This window comes from Xiphias gladius, chromosome 21, assembly GCF_016859285.1.
Source record: "Xiphias gladius isolate SHS-SW01 ecotype Sanya breed wild chromosome 21, ASM1685928v1, whole genome shotgun sequence".
Lineage (NCBI taxonomy): Eukaryota > Metazoa > Chordata > Actinopteri > Istiophoriformes > Xiphiidae > Xiphias > Xiphias gladius.
Window position 1 is genome coordinate 25,306,975 of NC_053420.1, and position 26,478 is coordinate 25,333,452.

Consider the following 26,478-nt stretch of genomic DNA (forward strand, 5'->3'; position numbering starts at 1 on the left):
TATGAAATGCAATTCAGGCGCCGCACACAACTCTTCACCCCAGAGACTGCTGGAAAGACAATTAACCTTTGACCTCTTAGAAACACTAGCCATACGCTGCCTTAGACTAGCTAGCTTAAAACTTTTGACCTTACAGGACCTTGATTTACAGCAGTTTGAGCCTGTTTTGAATTGAGTTAGCTCAGCCCTGTCATACATCATTCATACCCTGAGTGTGTTTTGGTGGATACCCCGTGGTCTCAGCAGCACCACAGTTCTCATCTGTGTGGGGCCCTCCAGCCACAGCCTGCTGCTGGTGATAAGAAGATGGGGCCGGGCCTGACGAGTGGCATCTTCCCTCCATCACTACTTCTCCCATTTCATTTCCCTGCTTTAAAGAGGAGACATCAGGATGCACTGCCCTCAGGCTGCTACCTCCACTCTGCTCCCATGACTCAATCTTCTCAGGCCACCCTCTCTCTCTTTCTTTCTTTTTCTCTCTCACTCTCTACCTCTATCTCTCTCACACGCTTTCTCTTCTCTTTGTTAGTCAACATCACACATACTGCCTCTCTCCAGCACAAAATAGGACGGCTCAGAAACCTCCAGGTTTCTATGAACAAATAAACCTGTTCCCCTTTCCCCACTCAAATACCCACGACACCTATGAGTCACGGACCGCCAATGAAAACTCAATCAATAAGGCAGCCCACAGGTCATACAATACTAAGAGACAATCTGAGCAAGCATCCTAGCTAATCTCACTCTGAAATAGTTGGAGTTGGCTTTGGATTCTTCCACAGTGGAAATTGTATACTGTGTATGTCTTTCCAATGTGCTGCGTGTTGTATCTCTAACTTTGGCACATAATAGACATGAGTTATGTATGGAAACATGTAGAAAGAAGCACAAAAAAACGAATAAACAAGACCGTCAATACACTGTATGTATGATCTCTATCTGAAAGCAATCCAATCCAAACTCCAATCAAAAAAAAACGGCTAATAGTTTAAATGTATTGATAAGCCCCCAAAAGGAGATGTGGGACTTTTTTTCAGAGTTACTTTTGCATTACTTTGCAATATGCAACCCACTCACATTATGGTCAATGTAGAAAGTATTGAAACAGAATGCAAAACTTGTTGTGAAGAATGCAAAAGTAGTCCTCACTCTGACCTTTTAGGAGCTGCATCCCTCAGCACAAATAGGCTTTTCATCTCTCCCTGAAAATCTTTGAGCAGAGAAGTATTTTAAAAAAAAAACAGAAAGCAAGGCAAGGTAATGCAGCAAAAAACAAAGCAACTTGATCTGTGTAACAGGAGGCAACAAGATCCATGGGAAATGTTATTTCACTGCTTTCACTTACTGGCATGAGATAGCAGACACTATTCATATTAACCACCCTCTTGTTTGCAATGCTTATTCAAACATATCACGAATAATTTCACAATGCTATACTGAGGAGAAAAAAAAGCTGCACCTGCCTTACATTTAAAAACTAACTCCATGTTAAAGCTGCTGTAATCAATATTTTTTTGATTAACAATAGATCAAAATAATACATGTAACATGAAAATGGTTGCTTGTGGTGACAAACCCACGGAGAATTATTACCCAACTCTGTAGTCCTGTAGTCGCAACCTTTTTAGTTCACTCAACACTCTCATTAACCCCCTTTCCAGATGCAGGCAGCTGTTTTCATCAAAAAATCCACTGTAGACTATCTGCCGAGCACCAAAAGGCAAACAGAAAGTTAGTGACTAGCTGTTGAAAATAGTGGGCCATTTAGCAGCTAAATGGCCATTTATTTCCCTCAAGTGTTGATCAAGACCTAAACAGAAATGAAAGGAGAGAGAATATTGGACTTAGACCTAATCAGGTGACCAAAAACACATCTCCAAATATGGTAATGTTGCTCTCCATTTGCTGAATGTGTAAATAAGCAACATGCAACATCAACTTTATTAAGTGATAATCTGTAAATTAAACACCTGGTTTCCACTGCCTCCAAGTGGTTAAAAACAATGTTAATGCAGGTTTAAAAAAGTAGAGGATGGATGTTTCAGTGTTTCATGAGGGATTTAGCTATGTATATGTTGTAATCAGAGTGCAATTACCCCATCATGACGAAGATCCAGAATAGTCCTCTCTAAATTCACGCTGTAATGCTGTGCCCCATGCCACCTCCACACGTTATTGAAGGCAGCAGCTGCCTAACCATATGCTTTTGCCTTTCCTCCCAAATGGAGATGAAGCAGAATTACTCTCCAGTCGACTGTGATGCAGTGTGTACTTATAGAGCTTTTGTAATTTGAAAGCGAAGCTGCACCAGCCTCTTCTCCACTCTGTCCTCTTCTATATCACCTGTCTAAAGTTTCTTCCACCTGCTCCTTGTATACCATCCATTTGAAGCTATTCTTGAGTCTACATTGGGAGGTCTTTTTCCATTCCAAACTGAGCAAAGCATGATAGTGCTTTGTGTGCTATTTCTGAATGCTTTATTTCTCTTTTTGAGGCGCACTCATTCCAGGATATGCTGCACAGTATTGAACTGCCAACATGTAACAGAATGCATGTGTATGTAGCGTACTGAGGCGTTTGTTTTGATCTAGGTTTTCAAAGTGGGGGCATCAGCAGCCCCCCCCCTCCAAAACCACAAAATCCCTCTCTACTGCTTCTATCTTCACCTTCCTCAGGATCAAGTGACATTGAGAAAAGCTTTCAGAGAAGGGCCGGGGATGTGTGGGCTGAGAGACCTGAGTACGGATGGAAAGCATGAGTTGTTGCACTGCTAATGTACATTCAGATGTTTGAATGCACTGTGATGGAGAACATTCCAAAGTCGGCCTTCACGGTCATCTTATCTTGAATGCAAGCATCTTTTTACTAAAAGCATATTTTCAGTTGAGAGAAAACATGTGCTTTGAGATATGACATCTATTTTAAAAAGTTCTGTACAGACAATACTTCAATTGTTAGCAGATATTTTGTGTGATGACTTGGAATCTAAAAATACGAGCTGGTAATTATAATTATTAATTTTACTGGTAATACAGGTCTAAAGTGTGTTGGGGGAAATGATTCGTATCATGAGTTTATTCTTCAGCTTTCATGAGCTGGGTTCCTTCAAACACTTTGATCATTTTCCATCTCAAGATTCTTTCATACTCCATAATACTCATTACTAATTCAGTCCAATTAATTCCCAATGACCTCGACAACCTATTCAGAAGAGCAGGGCAACTTGTGGTGTTAAGCACAGTAATGTAATTACCTTGTATGTGTTTTTCATGTTTCAGCCACAAGGGACCTTTTAATAGCAGAGCCCTGTTCATTGAATTTTTACTTTTTATTCTTTTCCCCAGGCTAGTCTAACGCTATAGGGTAAGAAAGTCTGAGTTGGAAATAGACAACAGACACATCTCTGTGTGTGTGTGTGTGTGTGTGTGTGTGTGTGTGTGTGTGTGTGTGTGTGTGTGTGTGTGTGTGTGTGTGTGTGTGTGTGTGTGTGTGCACCTATTAGCCAAAACATTAAAACCAGTTCACGGTTTTATTATTTATATATCTATATATATATACACATATATTCAGCCACAACCCAACAACAGTCAGCCACAACATGAACCGATAACTGGTTTTAATGTTGTGGTACACTTATAGATTTATGTGTGTATGTAGGAAGCCAAGTGTAATGGCTTGTCACAGGCTTGTCATGTTTCAGTTGCTTCCCTCAGTTAACTTATAATACAAAATATAATCAAACAGATTCCACAGCACGCATTAGGTTATCCTATATCCAGCCAAAAAAAAAAAAAATACAACCACAAGCAGTGGAATACAGAAAAAACTCCTCTCTGTGAACAAACTCTCTATTTTTCTTCTTCCTCTGTCTCTCTAGGTTCCTAATAAGCGTGATCAGAGCTGAATGGCCTAACAGCCTGACCCTCATTATAAACAAAAGTAATAAGGATAAGACACCAGTGAACCAGGGCTCATTAGGCCTATAGCTGGAATGCTCGTCGGGGGTCACCACCCTGGACGTTTTGCACTGCTCACAACTCTTCTGCTTTCACATTGTCTCACAGCTAACTAGACACCTTTGTTCTCCAGCCAACAGCGTCTAAATTAAATGGACTGAATTACTAAGACCTTGGCCATTTCTGGTACCCGCCGTTCTTCACGGCTGTTAATGTGCTATTTTCTTCCACTACTTTACTCTACCTGAGAAGGAAAGAGCTTAGGAACCATGTACTGTGTTTTAAATATGTGTTGCACTGCTGATGTTTTGCAACTACCATCTGTCATGCATTGTTTACTAGAGAAGTCTGAGTCCATTTATCGGAACTGCACTGTCCATGAGTATTGTCAAGTAGACATGCCTGTCTATTTCTGCTTCTCTGCAATACATTCAGTAAGACATACCATCTTTTTTGCTGTCCAATCACTATCAATTACTTGCAATTCTGACCATGTGTATATACTTCTATTGTCCTATTGATCCCATTTAAATAAAGACTGAATGCTTTGTTTCTGACTTGTAGGTCAGAGACAAGGAGAGCGCTACTAGAAAAACTCTTCTTATTTATGCACCCTCAGCAGACAACAAGTTCACAGCAATCAGCTGTAGAGCTGATAGAAGAAGTTTAGCTATTCTTTTTTATGATTTTCCAAAAGCAATCATTTTCCTCAAGCACCCACCACTCAAGCAAATCGCTGCAATTCACAGATTGTATTTTGTGACAAAAGCCAGTTCATTTAATTGGTGTAACACAATTCTACAACAAAATGACCTTGAATACTGAAAAAAAACAAGAAAATCTCCTATGTATATAATTACAGGGCTCTCTCTAGACACATTTGTCTGACTGAGCGCAGAGAGGTATTTTAATAAACAAGCCTGTACAAGGGTGTGGTGTGAGCCAGTGTTGTCCTGAGCAGAGTAGCTCTTAACTTGAGTATAATAATGTTGAATGTTACCACAAGGCTATATCCTTGAGATAATAACACAGCCTATTAAGGTTCTGGCAGTACGATCACAGGTCAGAGAAGACCCGAGGGGCTGTAGTTTTAAACCCATTACACCAAGTAATGATAGGACGAGCATTGCTCCAGCATCCACATGGCCTTTTAATGTGCTGGACAACAAAATCATACATCCCCACAGATCATTATGATTTCAGATAAAATAGGGCTGCAACTAACAATTATTTATGTTATCGATTCACACGTTTTTTTGATGAATCCACTAATTCTTTGGTCTGGAAAACGTCAGAAAACAGTGAAAAATGTCCATCACTATTTCCTAGAGCCCATGACAATCTCATTAAATGTCTCATTTATTCCAACCAACAGTCCAAAAACCAAAAGATATGCAACTTATTACAGTGTCAGACAAGGAAAATTGAAAATTAATTGATCATCAAAATAGTTGGTGATTAATTTTCTGCCTCAGCAAATTGGTTAATCAAATGACTGTGGCAGCTCTAATAAAATATTATATACATGTACCTTTGCTATTACTAGCTTTTTTATGCCAAAATTAACAATATTTCTACTGAGTATGGAAAGTGAAAGGTCATAAAGATAAAGGTCAATTAATGTTTTATTAAATCTAGGGTAATAAAAGGGAAGTTTTACTTCCTTTGAATTTGTTTAACAAGAATTCAAAACTGTTCTACCCTAAGCATTAGGTCCATTTTGAATGTGATTCATTAGTCTAAATGTAAGATTATGGTATTTCTGTAGAGTTATGAATGTGATCTGCCTACAGAAAGCTGAAGCCCAGTGCTCCATGGTGTCGAAGCTGACGCAGGCTACAGCAGGCTGGTCTTCAGCTGCATCACAGTTCCTTCAGCTGTCTGCTTATGACAAAACAAGTGGGGTCGAATGGAGCTGTTGGCTGGCTGCCTGATGACAGGTTCACGGAGTTCCCCAGTTAAAGCTTCCCACGTGAACAAATAAATGAGTAAAGCTGTGGAGGTCAAAGTGCAGCCTTCTCACATTTGACCATTTTACCTGATAAAGGTTTCAGGACATAAATGTTGCTCATTAAATGGATACAGGTGATTGACGGTGGACAGGATTCTTTGGTTTATCCACTGTCACGGAGACATTTAGCCCTTTAAAAATTCTGCTTGAGTGGTCATGTTTGCAAGATGTGCGCTTCGCAAGGTAAGCTAAATAATCGACAAAGTGGATCTCAGCCCACTCCCAGAGGGACCAAAGCCAATCCTGATGTGACAGAAGTCAATGCGGGTACTCAGTGTTGACACGGACTGTCCAATCAACAGCATTCTTCCAATAGTCTTTTTAAAGACACAAACACACACACAATAACATGTGGGGACTGTTCATTGATTTCCTTACCAAGCCCTAACATGCCTATCTTAACCCCTACCCTAACCTTAGCATAAACCAATTTCTATCTTTAACCCTGAATCAAGCTTTAGCCTCAGATTAAAGGACAGGTTCGCATTTTTCAAGACCCCTGGTAAATTTTCTTGGCATGTAAAGCCATGTTGGTCATAATTATCAACGCTTTTGACACTAGACAAAAGGGTGGAGGACATTAATATACAATCAACTCTTAAATTAAGGTTTATGCCTTTTTGAAAATAAGATATATAGATGGGTTATTCACTCTACAAATATCCCGAAGATCAATATCATCAAGCAATTGTGTTAGGGTGTTAGTTGCTCACCATTATAATTAATTTATTTTAATTAATCTAATCTAATATACAAAATGGTATTCCTGTCCACTGCAATAATTAGTTCGAAACCAGATAATTCGACTGGTAAATTATCAATGTAACTGAAAAAAAGCAAAATGAAACATGTGTTAGGTGCATATATATTTAGAAAATGCGAGCTTCCTACCGTTGTATTTATACTTTATAGAAGCAACTCTACACTCTGGATTAGCTACAGTCTTTTCTGGTTAGCCAACAATATTACTACTCCTGTGACTTTATGACCTTATACAACTGGTTCTCAACTTTTTTTCCATCTTTCTCCAGTTAATGATTTTCTTGGCACACGGCTAAATCCATGTGGCCCAGGAATTTGTAAGGGGCCTCTACAATAATTTGCTGGCCACCACGAGTGCCCACAGGAACCAACCTCAGGAACTAGAGATTCCTCAGCACATATAAGCCAACAATTACACCCAATATAAAAATAGCAGATTAAAAGGTTGCGTTTCAGACACAATTTTTGCAAGATTTAAGACATTGTGTTCTTATGTGTGTTTTTTGAGATTTTAATTGATGTTAGAGACAGAGGGAGATTAAAAAAAAATCCCCAGAAAGACATGAAAGCAGAATCCTGATGTTTTTCCTGTCTCTTTTTCTGTTACTACTACTACTTCTGTTACTACTGTTAGAGAAACTCTAAAATCAATGTAAGTTCTTTAAAAAACTATATAGTATCTAAGCTATTATGTTTTCAAACACCCCTGCTTCAAATGCTCGCTTGGATATGTATAAATTTTGCATCGATATACAGTCCACAGATTTTATGTTGCTGTCGCCAGCTTGGTCGCAAATGGCCCTTCCTCTCTCTAATAGTCCCCCCTCCCATCTGCAAAGCTGCTGTCCCACAAAATTACTCTTGTACCTGCCATTGTTTCCTTGATTGCTTCCTGTACCTCTGAGTTTGGCCTTAAGGATAACATCGATTAGGAAAGGACCACACTTGATTTATTATTATTCAGTGTTTTTCTCAGCCATGCTCTGTTCCAAGAACTACTCCTGAACAACTGGAGCCAATTAATGTCCAAACAGATGTGCAGCGCTGTGAGCTGAGCTTTGCTGCAGGGTCAAGCAGCCTGAATCTAATCTCCTCAACAGAATTACATTTCCGCCATCATGGCCTCATACCTGCTGACCTGCTCTCGTGCCACTAGAATGGACAGCTTTTGCATAATCATATTGTCATTGTCATTGCAGTGGAATAACTCTACATGACCGGAGAGCAGCGCTGTGTGGGTTACTGGTAATGTTGTGGCTCGATTGGACTGATGGCTGCGCAGACGAGGCTGCAAAAATGGAAAGCCTGTAATGTTTTAATGAGGAGAAGTGTCTGAGTTCAGTTCGATTCTTAATGTGTCATATGATCATGTCTTTGATGTGCTTTTCCATGTCTTGCCTCTCCTTATTTTTTCTGATTTGTGTTTGCAGAGAATGGAGAGGGAGATACAAACACAGAGAAATGAAATACCTGAGGCAAAAGTGGGACTTTACACTTGAAAGTGGAGAGCATTACTTATGCATTAGGTACGTCTTTGAAGAACCCAAAACATGCATATTTCCCTATTCCTTCCCCCCCAAATAATACAGATAAAATCAATTATTCATTTGTAAATGTTTATTTCACTTCAAAAACAAGTATGACATAGGCCTTGATGTTGGAAAAACTGTTCATGCAGTAACCTACACTCACAAATGACCTCATTGGAAGTTTATACTTCTGTTTTGAAGTTAAACAGAACCGTCCTACGGCAGGAATTAAATTAACAGTGATTACCAACAAATAAATACAGTCAGTCATCAGTCCATGTGTTTACCGATGTTAATGTTATCAACCAACATTTTATTGTGGGCAAAAGGACTCCTAGAAACAGGACAAACAGACGGCTTTTTTTTTAAAAAGGAGTTCAAGAGTTCTAATGTGAGTAAGAAATTGATTGTTTTGTGACAATAGTTCAGACAAAATTAGCAGTTCATTGGGAAAATCCTGGTGAAAATACAAAGAGGATACTGGACAAACTCAACGCTTAATTCGGACTACAGGAATACTTCAGTATTAAATACTTTGAACACACTAAATCCAGAACCTTCTAATTGTTAATTTAAAAAAGCCAAACACAGTCATCATCAGGTGAACTTTTGAAATTATGGAACCATTGTGCTAATTTATTAACAACATCATACAATATAAGCTGCTGGTCCTGCACAGATAAATGAAAATGTCTGTGGTTGAAAACGGGGCCGAAAGCCCTGATGGTGTCTGCAGTTACATTTTCATTACTTTGGGTGCTCTTGGCACTGCGCAGCCTCCTGATTAGTGAGCTTTTAATTTGTAATTTTCTGCACTAAGGGAAGGGAAGAGAGGGGAATTCTACAGCTGAAGCCCATAATTAAGCTTGATCCCTTCTCCTACCACACTGGATGTATCCGACACAAGCAGAATATTAAGGTTAGCTTCTGATATATAAACAGGTGGTAGTAATACACTATAGGAATACTCTACATGTGTAACCTTTGTGGTAGCAGCTGATCATCACTGTATGTATATGTATGTGTATACACATATATATATATATATATATATATATATATATATATATATATATATATATATATATATATATATAGATATATATAGATATATATATATATATATAGATATATATATATATATATAGATATATATATAGATATATATATATATATATAGATATATAGAAAAAAAATGTATATAGATAGATAAATAGATAGATAGGTAGATAGATATACAAACATGTTTCTAATATCGCATCATGTATGTAAATGGAAGTGGACAAAATATTAAAAACTCCATTATCAATATCATGCAATTCAATGACACATACTGGAACATTATAATATTATACAGGCTCCACAAATATAATGTGTATTATGGGAATGTTGTATTTGATTAAAACAAAAAGGTAGGGACTGGCTCTACTCATTGCTTTTATATTCAGTCACTTTAAACATACTTCAGAGTGCTACCCGCCAGGAGCAAAAGTTGAGGATCTGTTGTACCAGCCCTAAAAGCTTATCTTATTGTAGGGCTGGTACAATAATATAAATCAAAGCTCATTCTGAATGGTTGAGAAAGTACATACATAAATATAGACCTCATTAGAAGGCTCCACCTGTGCTTATAGAACCAGGGTTGTACTGTAGAACCAAGAGTCAATGTAGAGATGTTTTATACTTATTTGACTACTGTATATTAAGACAGTTACATATTGGCATCAATATTACAGGGCAAGGAACCCTAGTCTGGTATTCCACACATCCAGCTCACGTCTGTCTTTACCAAGTGTCTTATATATTAAATATTATTATTTGAATCACAGGCAGGTGGTGGAAGGGAGAATAGCACCAATATACTGGTGACGGAAGTTAGCAGATAAAGTGACACAGATGGCCATAACAAGGCTTTTTCAGTCAGCAAGACAGTTCATTTTCCCTGTAAATGTTTTATTCCACGATTCATCTCTGACACATAAATTGTATTTGGGCCGGATCTTCCAAGGGCTAAAGTGAAGACCCTCCTCTGCAATGTTAAATGACCGCTGGAAAAATTTGATTATAATTTCTTGCTGACAGACAGATTTATCACAGGAGTGGAGACGTGTAATGGATATGAGCACAGCTCTGGTGACAGGAGAGAGACGGTGGGAGTGAGGGATGAGGAATAGAGGAGTAGAAGAAGGAGAGAATTGACTCTAAAGCCCAGCTAAGTAATCCATTTAAATGTGTGTCATATGATAAATAAATGACAAATGACTCTTCTTTCCGTAGGCCTAGTAAATGTGAATTATGGTTTTGAAGTACCAGCAGCATGTTAACTTCACTCAGAGCAAATGGATCCTGGAGGAGCAGTTTAACCACAAAACTGCAAACACTGATTACATTTATGACCCCGTTTTGAAACCAGTGTGTTAGGCATCAGTACTGGCAAGTTCCTTACTGATATTACCTATTATATTCCCACTCGGCACGTCTAATGAAGCTGAATGTGATTTCTTTATCCCAATCTGTAAGTATGGAACATTGTTAACAAAGTGTTGTGTGTGACATTTCTGCAGACACAGCACAGGGGTCTTCAAGGCTGGGATGAGCCACATTCACTATTGTGGGCCAACCTAACAAGCATTTTCAAAATGTCACCACTGGAGCTTAACTCCTCTGTATTCACCACATCCTCTTTTCTTTGTCAATTGTCTGTCAGCACTTGGCTGAACTCCATAACACTGCGCGCAGTGGAAATACAAGGTAGACTGACTCCTGTGACATTTGTTTGGAGACCTGTGTGATGTCTAGCGTGTGTGTGTGCAATAGATGGAAGACCTGTGTTAACTGTGCCACTGATGGAGACCTCTGCCAGGCAACAAGTGCTGACATTATTCTTCTGCCCGCACTTTTCTATCAATCATGTTTTCCAAGCGTTTCCACTGAGACTGGGGAGGGCAGAGGTGAGTTGAGGAGGGGGAGTGTGCAAGGACAGCTTATCTGTCAGAAAGTGCATCAGGACAGGAGAAATAATTTGATTGGCCCTGACAGACCTTTCACTTTGCCTTTCTCTGACATAGGCTGCTGTCAAGCTGACAGTGCAGCAGATTTGTTTCCTTGTGGCGGGCCATGGAAAGTCACTGTCAGACCCCTGGCATACAAAATGGAAATTGGAATAGATATCAAGACAAAACTGCTGTGAATGTTTGAATGAGTAGATATAAAACCTCGGATTTATCCTTTTTTTATGTAGGTTATGTAAAAGGCATGTATGAGGGATAGCTCATTTAAGACAGCAAATTTAATTGTGTTGTCTCCATATCTACATATAGGTACACGTCAAAGAAGAGCTAAAAACCACCACTGTTTATTATTAAGTCCAGTGTGGCCAAAAATGACATGAATAGATAAATAAATGACTTAATTAATTATAATTTTGCCAAATATGAATAAACAAATAAAAGTACGTATGTGCAGATCTAGTTTTCGTGTGTGTAATTAGAGTGAGAGAGATGTAGAGACACACACATATATACACAAGACTGAGATGAGGAGGGAGCAGCAAGCTGTTGCTGCAGACAAACTTTGTATTTTTATGAACGTTACACTGTCGGATAATATGAACCAAAATACAGACTAATGACAGCAGTTGTGCCGTCAGATCGGCTATATTGACCTTTCAAATGTGTGACCACAGAGACAGTAACCTCACCCTCCAGAGACTCATTTAAGTTGGTTCAACTTTAAGCTACGTGTGTGTTTGTGGTCTTGCCGTGTGCATGCCTTTATAAAGTGTGCCTGCCCAACCAAACAGTGTTTGGATATTTTTCCTGTGCCCAACAGCAGAGCTAACTGTTAGCTACAGCAGATAGCACATGCTAGCACAGTCCTTATAGGCAAGTCTCGCCACTCAGGAGCCATGTTGGCGACACCCCCAGGCAGTTATCACCAGTCAAATCAAATCTGCCAAATCTGATAAAATGCACTTGAAAGGTTAAAAAAGTTTTTTCCACAGGTGATACTTCTATGACGCACTCACAGACCAACTTCTTTTTTACGGCTCAATCCAGAGTGCCGTAACGCCCTCGGGTCATACCACTTGAGAGCTTGTGTGTAAATGTGAGAGTTTATGTCTGATGTTTGAATAAGTAAAGTCGATGCATTACACAAGTGATTGTTTTGATAATCATATTCCCTAGACAACTAGCACAGGGTTTGACAGTAGACTAGAAAGTTGGCTCTTTTTCAGTACCTTCCCAAAGGAGCTTGGTTTGCACTTTAGAAATCAGCTGTAACATGCAAACCAAGTTATTAAATTTTCATATATGATGCAGTAACACTTTACAGGTGAACCTTTGGTTTAAGGAATAAGCGTTTTTTCAGGAGCAGCAGCAGCAACCAGCCTTTTTCAGCAAACAAACTGTGCAACCCAACACTACCTGCCCAGGACCAAATGACAGACAACTACAAAGCTAGCTGTAACTAGTAAGCAACTTGCTAGTGAACACAGTGAAGCATTAAGCAGCTGAAGAGATGGATATTTCCTTCAGGAGTTGGTGGACACCAAAAACAGAGCTAAAAGGAGAGTGTATATTGGACTTACATTAGCCAGGTGGACAAAAACACAACTCCAAATAAATGCTAATATTGCGCTGTGTCTGCTGGATGTGAAAATAAGCAGCTGTTTGATGACAAGTCTACCATACCAACTTTATAAGATGAGAAAACGTCAAAATTATGTTAGCTTGCTCTGCTACCCCCAATTGGCCAAACTGAATTACCGCAGGTTGTGCATAAAAAAACGATACTAGAGCAATTAACCGAAATAGATGACATTTCCAAGACCTGATGGTAAGACCACAAACACAAGGACTTTCTTGCTCCTTTAAGATAATCATGAAAACAACCAAAGATTTCATCAATATGTGATACCCACTAAGTCATAAATCATGGCACTGCTCAGCTCTTTCATGCAATGCTCAATACAAACATGAACATCAATGATGGATTTTGACAAATGCCACTGCAATATGAAGAAAATGAGTGGATAGATAAATCAGAAATATAAAGCTGAAGAGTAAGTGAACAGCATTTTTTATGCCTGACTCAGTGTTATTTCATGTCTTTGATTAGCTGATAATCTGAACACTTAAAGTAATCAGTCACATATTAATGTTAAAATACTTTCTACAGCATGAAGATGGAGGTGTAACCAACCAGTTTCTAGGGAAAATCCTTTAGTTTATGCACTGCACATGCAATTACATTTTAAGGTTAATGAAATATTAAGTTTCAAGTTGGAAATCTTCTTACATGGGTTCCTGTTGTTACCTTAATAAATCATCATCATTAATCTTCTGTTGAGGAAGACTGCAGATTGCTTTTTAGTCAACATCTCCAGAGATGATGGTAATGACTTTAACTGAGAAAAATGTTGCTGTCATCAATATATGCACCCATGAGGAGTAAACACACACACACACACACACACACACACACACAAACATGGCTGATGGATTTTTTTCTTCAAACAACTTTCATTTCATCAGTCGTATGTATATTGACCATGTATTTTAGCTGTTTATTTACTCCTTCAACCCACCACAGCTGTTCCAGCATCATTACTCAAACATGAAAAAAGCTTCTTAAGAACAGACATCTCAGCAAATGTAATGACAGGTATGATTCAAGTGTTTTACCTCTTTTGCACAGAATTTTCGCAACTTTTCTTGCATTGACAATTTTATGGACTTTCAGATAAATTTGATTAAATGAACTAACCATTCAAGTGAAATTTATAGTTGATATACTGCAGTCACTGTTAATAACTACAGGTTTGTTAAATGGCTCTAGTGACATTTCAGCATGTCACAGTGTGCCATGATGTGAGCCTTCAACTGCTTCAATCATCAGAAAACACATTATCAGAGACCAAACACCTTTATTATGGTGACTCCTTTCTTTTACAAAGACATCCATAGTTACTTAATGTACGCAGATCAGTTAATCACCTCAAAAGCTTAATTAATGTACACTCTGGAGTCTACAATCAAGTGATAAAAATGTCTCCTTCAAGATCCCACATTTGCACTTCAAGCTACACAACATAACATCAAAACAACCATTTAAAGTCAAATTCCTGTTGTTGTATCTCTTGTTCTTTCTTTGTTGTATTTCCTGTGTGTTTTTCCTTCCAAGAGCCAACAGAGTCTGCTGACAAGGCCACTAGCCCAGATTTGGTTTCCCCATACAACAGTATGATCAATAGATTGAGATTCATTTGGACGAGTGAACTGCACTGTGAAACTGCACCCACTTCACCCTTTGAGAATTTGCCGTCTAGGGAAAGTCAGTCAATTAAGTTCAAAAGAAAATGTACAAGAGATTAAGCAAGCAAAAATGGGCCTTTCAGCACTATCACAGGTCACACCACCGGACTCCAAACACTGGGGTCAATGCGGCAGAGTGGGGGCCACAACACTGTATCTTCTTAGACGCACGCTAGTTCTTGGAGGAAATGTGTAACCAACCGCATGGTCCACACAAAATCTGGTGTGTTCATAAAAGGCAGCTGAACTGCTGTTGAATAAAGAGCTGAGAGCAAATTCCAGCATGTTGATAGTAATTCAGTCAAAGAAGCTTGTGAGATGTTGTGATTAATGACCACGTTGTACTTCCTCTTCTGACAAATTGGACTTCATGTTGTCAGGCTCATGTTCTATTTTTTTCTGATATTGCCATACAGTGTCCCCTGTGTGTATCCTTCAAGAACCAAATGCAGAGTAAGAAAAGCATTAATATTGTTGACTACAGGCTACAACAGCACTCAGTTTATCTGTATGTTACATTGGTTACTGGTTATCATACGAGGATCCCAGGCTCACACACTAATATACTATCCCCTTCAGCCAAACATATTTTCATCCACAATAAACATAAAAAGTGAGCTGGGGCAATTATTTGTGGGTCTGGGGGCATTTTACTAAAATGTTAGGGTGTATCTTTAAAGTGCTTTTACATCATCAACACAGACTATAAACTAAAAATATTCCAGTTTTAGCTGCACAACTGCTCATTACTACACTTTTAGAATTAACTATTGCACCACCGCTTCCTCAGTCAAAACAAAATGCTACATCTGAATTGATGCAAAAACAAGAAAATTAGAACAGAGCTGGTAATGTCAAGTATCTTGTTCCACCGCCCAGGCAGAAACAGACCATACGCTGGAACAAGATGCGGGTAGCCTGTTCACCGTGATGACTATTGTGGAGCAGAGAATGATTCTGCTGTAGTACCAGATATCAGACATAACCTGCCTGGGCACTGACTGTGTCTTGTCCAACTTAGCTTTGGCTCCACCTCTCTGAGTGTGTGCTTCTTCCGCTGCTTAGACAGATGGCAAATTGGCAGTACTGGCTTTATCTAATTAAGAGACTGTATCATTAACACACAGCCCCTTTGGCAGTAACCTCCTGATTTACGTGCCTAAGACGATCAGAGACTTATGCCACGGATATCTAACTGTAACAAAGCAGCTGCAAAGTAAGATGATACAAAAGGAAGAAAATGTCAATGTGTGTGTGTGCTAGGCGACAATGGTGGAATGGTTTCAGGGATGGCAATGTCAGTTGGTCGGTCGGTCCACCACTTTGGTTCAGACTGAAATGTCCCAACAACTGTTGGATGGACTGTCATGACATTCACAGTCCCCAGAGGATCATCAAATTTGGTTTTTGACTAAATACCTGTAAAACTAATGACATCCCCATCAGCCTCAGTTGTATTTTCTGTTTAGTGCTAATTAGCAAATTAAAAACTAGGAACGCTGAACATGACAGACATTAATTCCTACTAAATATCAGCATGGTAGCATTATCATTGTGGATGTTTTGTTAGCATTTGGCTAAAAGCACTGCTGTGTATAAGTGCGCTAGCATGGCTGTAGACCAGTGGGTCCTTTTATAGTTTAGTTAAAAAAATCATGTAACAGTTTTGACGTTATCTACTGAAGATAGCGATGTAAGTACAGTGTCTATGTAAATCCCAGTAAATATGATCTCGTAACATCTATCACTGCCCCCAAGATCTTCTTGACAAATGAATATACAAATCTTGAACTGTGTTTCAGGAAGGGAAACTTTTGTGTGATTGATCTTATTTGTAGATCAAGGGACAGCATGTTTGCAATGTAAGAATTATGTTCATGCTGTTGTTTGACAAATTATCACTGCAATAGTTATTGTTTGTTTGTTTTGGTGTAATGTAAGTCCTAACTAAACTAACTGACACTCAACTATAATTGGAGCAGGCCTCAGTCAGTTACATCTCTTGTCTTGCATTGCAACAGCAAGAGAACTTATGTGCACGAGTCATTTTTGTGCCAAATGAGTATGTACAGACAGCAAACTGCTGTAAATCTTACAGCCCTGTCTAATGACATCTGCTCTTGGATACAATCTTAAAACAAAACAGTTTCATAAATCATTTTTATCTCTAAGTGAATCAAAAGGGGAAAAAAAAAGCTATTGGAAACATATAATCAATAAAAACATGCCTCCATGAGTAATGCTGAAAAAAAAAAAAAAAAACATTTTTCCCTGATTGAACACAGTCGTTAATCCGGTTGTAAACTTCTGGCCCTCATGTAGTCTTACATTCTAACTTTCTAACAAGCACGGGAGGCATGTTGTCTCAGGTACCGGTGAGAGATTGAAATATGATCTAGGAATATTTATCAGATTCCAAAATACTGCACAATGGACAATACTATAATAGTTTTTTACAGCTCTGCAAAGTTTCCACAGCAATAAATACTTTACCTCACAATCAGCAAGATGGAGGGTAAACGGTAGAATTATGACATTCATGGTGAAAGTAATGTGCCTGTTGGAAATATGTGCATGCACATATCTGACTGGCTAACAAATCACCCCATGATGTTGCATTGCATTCCAGCAAAAGTTGAGGCAGGTTCAGTGGTTAGAGGAACTGCCTCCTAACTGAAAGTTTAGTGTTCGAAGTCCACTCCAGCTAACATGCTTGTTAGTTCAAAAAAAAATACTCATGCCATTTGACTTTACCGATAGATGGCTTTACTCTTGGAATTGACTGATATGAGATTTCTGCATCCTCAGATATGCAAAATATCCCCTTTCTTGTTATATTTGACCACAGGTTATGTTCAGTGCCTGTTTTTCCACCATTAATAAAGCTCTACCAGGACCACCTATCATAGGGAGGGAACAGGAGGCAACCTGTGTCAAAAGTGTGAAGTTTAAATATAAAAGTTTTTGCACTTTCAACATGCAAGTGCTTCAGGCGTCTCTGGCAAACCTCAGACACGATGGCTGATGCAGGCAGCTCAGAGGGATTCACTATTTCTGCTTAGAGGAAATGATGCAGAGTACATGATGCCTTTCGGGCTGTTTTGGCTGGCATGCTGGGAAAATTCACAGAATCATTCATGAGTTTGTAATTCACGTGATCTAATATAAATTTAAATATGTCCCATATGTCATTAAAGCATAATTTACATTAAAAAAAACTATTTGTCAAGTATTCTGAGACACTGCTCCATAAATTGCACAGGGAAATGCTTCTACCATATGCCATGGCTTCATAAATCAGCACATACTCAAAACCATGTCTGAACAGGCATGTGTCCTCTTCCCTCCCGCCTCAGAAACTGGCCCAAAGGGAGCTCACTCAGGGAGTTGTAGTGTGGAGAGCCTCTTCTGAGCCAGAGCTCTGAGGTTTCAGATGAAAGGTCAGCAGATTGCAGGACATTGCAGCATGAAAGGAAGAGCTCGAGACAGTTCAGTCCCATTCTAACACCAACAAAGAACCTCCACCGCCATCCACTGCAAACCAGTGCACTGGGACAGACAATCTAGACTATGCTATGAACTTTTGCTTGATAATGCCACCAAAAACAATCTCTAAATCCACTTATTTTTAGTGTCTGCGGACACAACACAGCTGCAATCAAGAATGACGTCTTCAGTGAGTCACCCTTCTTCCTCAAGATGGTGCTTCATCTTCTTTAATGGCCTCATGGCTTGGCTGTAGGTCATATTGGATATTGTCCTGTTTGTCCTGGTAAGCAATAGGCAAAGATGCTATGCGTGTTTGTTCCTCATGACTCTGAAGTGATACTGATGGATCGAAAAAACACACAGACTCTTAAATATCTCCTATACGTTGAGTTTAAACAAATCTAAACTTTGCTTTTGCCTTTTCCCAGGAACTGAAGTCACTCCAACATGCTTCTCTTATACAATCAGTGCAGGTTCAGCAAAACTCCTGTTAGTTTTGCTGCACCTGTTAGGTGCAGAGAAATTACATCTCTATCACTATTTGTAGTGTATGGAGTTTGGTGACAGATAGAACTTTCTGTATACTAACTGATATGAAACAGTAAATTAAAAAAAAATATATACAAGGCTTGTTTGAAAGAGCCTGTGTACTACTGAGAGTCAATATTTTTTTTTTTTGTTTTTTTTTTAAACCATGACCATTAACCATGCCTGCTAAGGAAGACAGGTGACAAATGATGTAATCCTGCCAATAGGGGACGTCAGATCAGCAAAATGCTTAGATGTGTTCAGTTAATTATATAACAGTAGATACTGTTGCAGTACAAGAGCCTTGTTGATATTTAGGCTTGGTGTGTGTTTGTGTGTATTTTAAGTAGTACCACCACATCTGGACAAACATGTCCTTTATGTCAGAGTTTTTCACTTGGACCTGTTCATCTAAACATCACTGGAGAAAATCTGTGTGGTAGTGTCTGTGCCTTGAAGCATTGAGACAGTCCTGATCTCTCCCTTTGACATGACCATAAGAGAAGTGATCATGACTGAGCGGAGCGCATGTAAGTATACTGATTATTACCCACTTGTAATCCTGCCTGTCCATTCAGGGCTCGTAGAGCGTTGTTGTGCGCTGACCGTGTTGACTTTACAGCTCACCATACAGTCATGTGTGTCAGGTTCACGCTTGGTCACTGTGTTGCAACCCCTGAAGACCAGTAGGGGCGTGGGACACTTTTTGTGTCTCTGGTGAGATGTAAGATGTGTAACCTCAACAGATAGTACAGCTGAGTGTAGCAGACTGTGTGCTGGCTGTTTGAGTCATATCTCTTTTCATTTGCAATGTAAAGTTTCAACTGTGCTTAGAGGTAATACTACATAAAAGGTCAACTTCTGTGCCTTGAATGTTATCATTTGTTGGTTTTACTTTCTCCAGTAAGTACTATTTGGGTTATAGTGTCTGTCTAAAAAGGAAAAAAAAAAAAGATTCATACAAGTCAATATACAGACAGTATATTGGCTGCTGTGTGTCTCCCTTTGGTATGTCGTCTCTACGACGAATCACAGGCCCTCAGAGAGTTCAACTGCTTTCAATTCCTACAAAGCCTCCAGTCAGGCTTTTGCTTTCCATTTTCTGTCAGTTCTCCCCCGCGCTCTCAGTTGCCTCGTCTTTCTGTGTGAGTAAATGAATTCCCCCCTGATGGTAAGGGATGTGATGTGAGAGCAGTGATCGGGGCACTTTAATCTCAGAGATCCATCCTGGAGGTTTGCGCCCTGCTTCGGCACTCTCTGTTCAAACACTGAACTTCCCTACCAAGGCGACAAGGATTACAGCACAACCGTTCACCCTCTTCTCGTCTCTCCCCATCTCCCACCCTTTCATGCTCTCACTCTCCCTCTCTCCCCAGCTCACTGCACTTTTTAATACAAGCACACAAAAGCTTGAACTTTTATGTGAATGTCTCACTCAGACAGAGACCGATAATATTACAAATCGTCACACAGAAAGGCCTCATCACATACAATCATCTTGTGCACATTTCCCTGGCTGGGGGGGGGGGAACACATACAAAGAGGTGGAGAAGTGATTATTAGTACGGAGCACAAAACGCCATTTTGATGTCATTTTGAAAAATGAAATCAGTGAGAACCATGACAAACGAGGTAACACAAGAGCGGCACTCAAATAAAACCCTATGAGCTGTGAAATTATGTTTTCAGACATCTGCACCATCTAAATGAGGCAAATAGAGAAAACTGTTTATGAATAAGTTCCCACAATGCATGTGAAAACTCCCACATGGATTAGCGTGTCCATGCATCTGTGTGTTGAACTTGTATGTTCAGCGTGAATATGAATATTCAGATGATTTGAGATGCCTACACACATACAGATAAAAATTCTAACTCATACTGGTGAAACCATATAGAACCAAACACTATTATGAATCTTGGTAAGCCTGTTGCACTTTGCTATTTCAAGTATAAGGCTGCTCCTTTTCCCCTCACCCTAACAAGGTCAGAGAGGAGGTGAAAATAGGCTGCTGATCTCCATCTGTCTGAGTGGTGTAATGTAACATCGAGCCAGATGAAGTCAATGCAGTCAGATCTGACATTTTAGGATAAGGACTAATGGGGTTTTAGAGTCATCTGTATCTGTAGGTTTTATTATATTTTAGGCCAAAAATTAAGCAAGGTAGTATTTCTGTGGCAGGATATCAGGTAGAAAACACATACTGCTACATTTAAACTACTCATGTTTATGAATAAACAGACATACGTAAATTGACTAATAAAAACAAATAATTTGCACGTTTTTACAGACTTTTCTGCCCACATCTGGGGTGAACTGTGCTGGAGGTGAATAGGGATGCAAAAAAAAAATATTTAAAACAGCTCTTCAGTGGGTGGACTGTGATTAATGCTGTAGTGCGAGAGGGCAGGAAGGGGAAATTTCTATTTTCCAAACAATTTATATAAAACTAAAAAAACAAACCTCTTTGACACTGAAAGTAGTCCTGAGTTGCGCATCATTCAGCTCATGCGCAGCTTGAAATCATGGTCACGTACCGCTGTCTCCGCTCTGAAAGCAACAGCTGATTAATGTGTAGCTGAAATTAACAACTCTTAGTCACAGAGCTAATAAAGCGCATCACCACACCTGTAGGTTATATTTTTTGCTTGAGGGCAAATATGTTATGTAGAACCCGTCACTATACTGTGCGTCTTGTATTGGGAGATAACATTTGACGCTTGAAAGTCCGTTTCTGTGCACATGTAATTGTTTCTTTTTTTTTTTATAAACTGTGCCATGTATTTACTTAATCTCAATTTACATACAATTAGATAAATCAGCCATTACAAAAGCAAGTGAACAACATTTCAGAGGGGGAGAGAGAGAGCGCGGCATTAATTAAGATACACTTAATTATGTTGGCCATATCCACACTTAACTGCTGCCATGAGTAATGCAGACAGATAATGCATAAACCCCTGAAAGCACTTCACCCCTCAGAGTGCCTGTTATCAGGAAATGAGGCCCAGATCTGTGTGTGGCAACCTGTTGACCCTGGTCTTGTCATAGCAGGGGATAGAGTAGTTTGGTTTCACCTTGTATGCGCCTGTGTGAAATAGAATAAATAGCAGGAATAAGACCTCCTTCCCTTTAAATAAATAAAAAGGGCCCAGAGTTAAACTGCACCATGTAAACTTCGTACAGGTGCTGTAGCTGCCTCTGACAAACCTAAAGAGTGAGGGTAGTGCAGGGAAAAGCGGCAGCGATGTCAGAACATATGACCGCAGAATCGTCTGCTGTGTAAGTGGTATTTTCCACAATTCACCCAGTCACACATGAGGGGTTCATATATTAAACCAGAGAGACAGTTAATAACTAACAGCCTCTGGATATACAAATTTATTGTTCAGTTTAATAGCATTTGACCTTACAAAGATGTCACCACAACCAATTTTACAGCATTATAGCGCACTGACCTGAATAAGCAAGCGTAAATATTCAAATAACTTTACGCTGATCATGAAATTCACCCAGCCACGCTTTTCCTGGTTTGATTTTATAGAAGGGAAAGAAAGAAAAACTTTACTAAAAAGATGGAGTGAGCTAAAGTGACAAATAAAAATACTGACAGGGCCGCCATTTTGGCTGGTTGTTTACAGATGGGAGCTAGGCTTCAAGTTTCTTACCTGAAGAAACAAGTATTTTCCTACATCAAACGTCATCAAAAACAACATCAGACAGGCTTAAAAAGCCTTTAGCAGTAAGCTCTCTCACACACAGTTTTATGAAGAAAAAGCAGAGATGGGAGAGTAGTTGAGTTCATACAGCACAGAAGTGCTGCTACCCTTCCACTGCTCACGTCAGTGGAACTGACGAACTGCTCTTACAGAAATTAAGCTTAAACAGAGACTCTGACGCAGAGACCCTTACAGGAGGCAGGGTTGAGTTCAAAAAGGCAAAGTCTTAAACAATACTCAAAAACGTCTTACACAGTAAAGCGGTCCGAACGAGGCAAAAAAAAGTGGGCAAAAATCCATAAACCAGGGAACCAAGCAAAATCAAAAAGCAAAAGTAGAGAGCTCTGAAGACACAAAGGAACAAAGACAATCTGGCAAAGTGAGATGGGAAAGAGGTAAGTACATATACACAGGGTTGACTACCAGGAACACCAGGGGCAGGTAAGTGATTGGAGACAGGTGTGGCTGATCAAGGGTGGGAAACACACGCGGGCAGGAAATTAAAACAACAAAACAGGTGAGTATATCAAAATAAAACAGGAAATAATGCATGACACTGCACAAGATGTTACAGGTAGAGTACTTTTTCTATGTTACACAAGCAAAATGCTCTTGAATGAGAGTCTAACAACTCATGTCCTACGTGGAGGACTGAAGGGACTTTCCTCCCACATGTTTCTGCGCCTCGTCATCAGAGCAGGAGATATCCCCTAGTTTTCCATCAAACCATGATCACTGAAGAAAAGTGAGTGAGAATTAGAGAGAACTTAGCTATGATATAGAGCAAAATGGGCTCGAGCTGATTAAACTGAGCATATAGATGCAAATTTTCAGTGGAGATGAGATAAGTGGAGCCTAAAGAGCCCTATTAGAGGAGAATCTCAGTGTGAAATAGAACAGAAAAGTGTCTTATTATCCCAGTGCATATGAAGTATTTAACATCTCTATCATTTAAACATTAATTCCAAGTTAAATCACCTCTACACGCAGCATAGCCAAGTCACATTATGGCAGTCATGACAGCTATCTGCAATGATCACCATACTCACAATATTTATACTTAGAGTATAATCCGAAATCCATACCATAGTTCAATGGAGAAGAAACATCAAAAAAGTGATTTGTTTTCTACTTTTCTTTTTTTTTTGTTTCACCAACTGCAGGTAGTGGATAACGTTTCAGCTCAGCTGATTCAAATACATGCTGGGTCTTTAAAACAATTCGGCTGCAACAGACATGAAAAAAGGAGGCGCTTATCCGAGGCACAAATCACTCAAAGGGTGGAATTTGTTCAGAAGCCCCTGCACAGTGAAAACAACCAACGCGAAAGAATAGTTACTGATTGTAATAGTACTCGCCAATAATAAAATCTGCCGACTGCTGTTCGGATAAATGACCATTATTTTTGCAGCAGACTAGCACACCATGAGTGCATGTGTACATAACATTTCTGAACACCCGTATATGTCTCCTCTCCTACTACAGATCTTCCACAGTCAAAAATATAAAGTTTCTACCTGTTTGTTCAAGTCTCTGAAATCTTTGCGTAGGATTTCTTTATGCTTTTCCATAAAATCTTATCTGTTTATTAGTGTTGGTCATTTGTTTAGACATTGTGTGGTTTGCGTTGTAGTTGCTATGTAACTCCTGTAAAACGCAGATTCATTTTTATGAGTTGGTCATTTGATTTACATTTTTCTTTTTAAAAAATGTGTTTCATGAACTGCAAGGCACTTCCATGCAGGCCGTAATATTGTGGAACCCACTTTCCTCCAAAATTTGAGGCAGAAGAAATATTCTTTATAAGACTTACACCGATATAAGCAGATTAAAAAAAGGACTTTTTTTTTCTGTTTTTACAGAACATCGTTTCATCCAAACTCAATAATGACCAAGTTCATATTATCATGACAGCGGTATCATATTCATCAAATGAGCATCACTCAGCCAGTTCATTGTTGTAGTGAGATGAACAGAGGAGGGGGAGAAAAACAATAATGTTCCTGAGCTCTAAATTGTGTTTGCTGATAGCGCTACTGCTTGGCTGGCTGTTGATGGATATTACTTTCCATGCCGCTCCCCAGGCCGTTCTGCGAAGCAGTGCCTTTTGAAATGAGCGATTGTGTGATGCTCCTCTTAAACTAGTTCAGCATGGCATCATTCATCATCTGCGGCACTGCCAGCGGGGAGCAGCGGCGTCCCCTTGTCTGCCAGTCACAATGGGGTTACAGGGAGAATCGCTGTCTGCAACCTCACAATGCTGCGCTTTGCACGGGGCCGCTGAGATAGCACTACCCTCACATTTCACGTACATCATTTCACATACTGTTTTGAAAGTAATGCCACCCTGCGTCTATCCTGTTTTAACAAAAGACTTGCCGGAGAAATTTCTCCAGAGGGCGGAGAGCAATGCAATAGCAATGCATCTTCCACACAAAAACTGGGACTGGAACATCTTTAACAGCATCTTCCTGTTTTGAATATACTTACTGTTATTTCACAAGTTATATGAATACGCACTCAGTTGTCAATATATTAGGAACACCCGGCTAAACCTAATGCAGTCTAATCCACCAGTCCTGCAATAAGTCTTCCCTCATGAAGGTTATAATGTTCAGTTTTTGTCGAAACTGTGTTCAAGAGGTTTTGATTCAAATGTCTGATCATTTTGGAGGCCGCAGTTTGTGGTGCTGTTGAACTGTATTCCAATATACACAGAGGTGTTTCTGCTATTTAGCCTGCCCTCACTGATTTGAATGGCGTGGACAAATTCATAGAAGCACCTGTCAACATGACACAATACAATTCAACAGCACCACAAATTGCAGCCTTCAAAATGATCATATGGTTGAATCAACACGGTTTCAATAAAAACTGAACATTATAACCTTCATGAGGGAAGATTTATTGTTCTGAATGTATATTGAAGGATGTCCAAGTCTACACAATCAAATTTCAGCTTCGCAAACTGGCACGATAATGGTTTTCCTCATTAAAACCTGCTGTTTACTCTTTGAGTCAGTTCGTCAGTGCTTCAGTTTCAGATTGTGCTTACTTTGCAGCTAAAAATCCATCTAATATCCACACCTGTCAATTCTTCCGTTTGCAGAGGGGGCAAACATATCATTAGCAGTTAATTTAAGGCTGACTTTGGATCAGCTACTATCAGCACTTCTCAGGCATATCCGAATTCTAATATCCAAAAACATTTTCAAGTGACTTTTTTACCACAACATTATTGTCTCAACTTGAAGGGCTTCCAAAGCGCAGCTGCCACACTCACCAGAGTCTCTACCTGCTGTATACGTGGAGCTTTGTTGGTAAAAGGAGAGCTGTTGCTGGCCACGAGAGACTGGCAAAAAGCGAAATAAAAACTGCGTTTCGAAGCAGGAACATCGAAAAGGAAAAGGAACATCCACCGTGTGCGCAATAGTACAGAAGAGTTAAGGCCTGGTCACATAAGCAGTGAATTTCAGTGGAACTGCCATGAACAGTTAACTGTCTACACAGTGCTGACTGTTAGGGGAACAAGCTGAGAGTCCAAGGCAGGAGAAGCTGTTGTAGCTTACCAGTTCCACAAAAGAGAAATGGTTTACAGACTCTCATGAGAAAGGAGTGGATGGTACTGACTGCTCTGCTAAAATGTGTTATTGTCCTGTTAGCGACTGCGTCAATAGTTTGTTAGTTGAGAGTTAGCAAGCACACTTGCTATCCGGCTTGCACATTAGTGGTTAGTTTGCCATCAGCCCTGCAAGTAGTCACCACATCACTTGACCTCTACAACCACGTATTTCACAAAGATGCATTTTGCTGTACCAACATCTGGTGTGACCGGGTCTTAAAGCTTTTTTAAACCCTAAATTATTAACTGAGTTGAAAAAATAATTTGCTGTACAGACACACACACATACATTTGAACATTATCATTTAAATTTGCCTCTGCCAACAATACTGATATTCCCAAGGGTAAGAAAAAAACCCAGACCGGGGTAATTTCCCTTTTAAAATAACTGGTATTTCATTTATGATTATGTCTGTTCTAAAGCACTGGCAAATAATCTTGTTTAAAATAAGGAAGGAAAAAAGGTTTGATTGCATTTGCAATTTTATTTCAGCATGATGCTTTTTGTTTGTTACAAGAAAAAGACAAGTTCCTGGCACCAGAT

General features: G+C 39.4%; 1 long non-coding RNA gene across 2 annotated transcripts in view; it reads right to left on the minus strand.

Annotated features, from left to right (window-relative positions):
• Positions 1 to 21,124, minus strand: part of LOC120783040 — a 57,804-nt gene extending 36,680 nt beyond the window's left edge. For both annotated transcript variants that reach the window (XR_005706292.1, XR_005706291.1), the window contains exon 1: positions 21,057 to 21,124. This is a non-coding gene — a long non-coding RNA (uncharacterized LOC120783040). The remainder of the gene's footprint in view (positions 1 to 21,056) is intronic.
• Positions 21,125 to 26,478: the final 5,354 nt, after the last annotated feature.